Source organism: Henckelia pumila, chromosome 3 (genome assembly GCF_033568475.1).
Source record: "Henckelia pumila isolate YLH828 chromosome 3, ASM3356847v2, whole genome shotgun sequence".
NCBI classification, from domain to species: domain Eukaryota; kingdom Viridiplantae; phylum Streptophyta; class Magnoliopsida; order Lamiales; family Gesneriaceae; genus Henckelia; species Henckelia pumila.
Window position 1 is genome coordinate 61,706,441 of NC_133122.1, and position 2,694 is coordinate 61,709,134.

Sequence of the window (2,694 nt, forward strand, 5' to 3'; positions counted from 1 at the left end):
TGGAAAATTCTCATGCAGGCACATCTTGCAGCACAGGACGATGACATGCTATATGTCATAACAGACGGTCCTATCAAAATCATGAAGGTCAACCCAGCTCTAACCGATGGTGCAGGACAAATGATTGAGAAACCAAGAGTTGAGTGGACTACTGAGGACAAAAAGAAGGCCAATCTTGACAATGTGGCCCGGAACATCCTATACAAAACACTGGACAAGAACATGTTCAGCAAAATCAAGTCATGCTCCACAGCAAAGGAGATTTGGGAGAAGCTCACTCAGCTGTGTGAAGGAAATGACCAGACCAAGGAAAACAAGCTCACCATGGCCATTCAAAAATATGACAATGCCAAAATGAAGCCAGGGGAAACCATGGCTGAATTTGATGAACGGTTCAGTAGTATCATTTGTGATCTTATTGCTTTAGGAAAAACTTATACTAACCGTGAAATTGCTGTGAAGGTTATGAGAGCTTTGCCCAAAGAATGGGAGATCAAGACAGTGGCCATGAGGGAGTCAAAAGACTTAAGCAAGGTTGAACTGCATGATCTCTTTGCAGATCTCAAAGCCTACGAGTTCAAGCTCAACATGAGGACAGAAGATGAACCATCTACCTCTCAACCAACCAAGGCCTTAACCTCAACGGTGATACGTCCACCGGTCGAGGAAGCTCCAAAGAGATCAGCTGAGCAAATCAGCAACGAAGCCATGACACTCTTTGTCAAGAAATTTGGTAGATTTATGCGTAAAAACAATTCTAAATTTAAAAATTATCATAAATCGGACCATACATACGATGGTCCTACTTGTTTTAATTGTGGCAAGCCAGGCCACTTCATTGCAGATTGCACCAAGCCTAAGAGCAATGATCAGAAGCAATTCTTCGAAAGAAGAAGGGGCAAGGAGGACAAGAGGACGTTTAGAAAAGGAAGAGACCAAAGGGTTCTAGTAGCAGACGAAAGCAAAAGCAAGTGGTCTGAGTCTGACTCTGACAACCCCAATACCGGAAGCTCTTCAGATGACAGCGATGATGAAAAGGTGGAATGCCTTATGGCTGACATCAAAGAAGAAGCTGAGGAGGTATTTGACTTTGGTTCACCTGAATTTACTCACAGTGATCTAGTTACTGATTTACACGAAATGGCTAATGAATACAAAGCATTATCCAAGGAATTCGAGGAGGTAAAGGCAGAAAGAGCTGACCTAAAAGATAAGTCAAGCGAATTAAGCTGCATGCAGCGAAAAGAGCTTGATGGTCTTAAGGTCAAGCTAAGTCTGCTGGCTACTGAGAATGACACCTTGAAAAGAGTGTTCCAAGCAACCTTGACTGAGAACAAAAAACTACTTGAAACAATTAAGGCTTGGAATAAATCTTCTGTAACCATTGACAAGATTCAAGAAATCCAAAGACCGGCACATGACAAAACCGGTCTAGGGTTTGGAACAAATGAACAGTCTATGGAATCTTGTATTCAGTCAAGCCTGGACAAAAGCAATCTTAACAAAATAAGATTTGTCAGGTCCAGCACGATATATGAACATGATGAGTGCATCTTTGACAAAAATCATAAAGTATCTAACGAACGAAGCTCTAAGCATAGAGGGCTGGGATATGTGGATCCCCAGATCTCTAATCAAAGAGAAACTTGGATTAAACCAAAACCTAATGAAAGAATAAAGGGAAACCAATCTAATTTCAAAAGGCCATGGAATGAGTCTAACTACTCTAAGAGAAGATGGTCAAAGGAGAAGCCTTACCAGTACTTTAATTGCAGGCCAGTTCAAAAGAGGTACAGGCTAACTGATAAAGATCAAAAAGGCAAGCAGCACACAGCAACCTCACAATCACACACATTTACTGCTTATCGACCGCACAGATTTCTGGACACACACACGGGCAAACCTGTAAGGGTGTTCCAGGTGTGGGTCCCAAAAGGGCTAATCCGACCTGGACCCTACTAGATATGGGTACCAAAAGTTCTTCACTTTTTGCAGGTACTAAAAGTCCAAACGGGCGAGAAGACCACTTCTATCAAGGACACTACCTGGTACTTAGATAGTGGTTGCTCACGGCACATGACAGGGAATCCAGAACTTCTAACAGAAGTTGTGCTGTGCAAAGGACCAAAGATCAGCTTTGGAGACAACTCCAAAGGTAAAACCGTGGGTAAGGGTAAGATTATCCATGGTAACATCATTATTAAAGATGTGTTGCTTGTTGACAAACTGTGCTATAATTTGATAAGTATTAGTCAACTATGTGACAATGATCATTCGGTCGAGTTTCACAAACACACTTGCATCATCAAAAATGACAAAGGTGAGACTCTTATGACCGGTGTAAGAGACCTAAACACCTACAAGGTAAACTGGTCTTGCTCACATATTTCTTCACCTACTTGTCTTATTGCTCATCATGATAAACATTGGTTGTGGCATAAGCGGTTAAATCATCTAAATTTTAAGTCCATCTCTAACTTGAGGAAGCATGATTTGGTTTCTGGTCTGCCTGAAGGAGATTTTATAAAAGACAAAGTTTGTCCTGCTTGTCAACTAGGAAAGCAGGTGAGAGCAACCTTTAAAAATAAAGGGTGTATGTCTTCTTCCAAATGCTTAGATTTACTTCACATGGACCTATTTGGTCCTATACCAGTAAGAAGCATAGGGGGAATGAGATATGCTCTTGTTGTTATA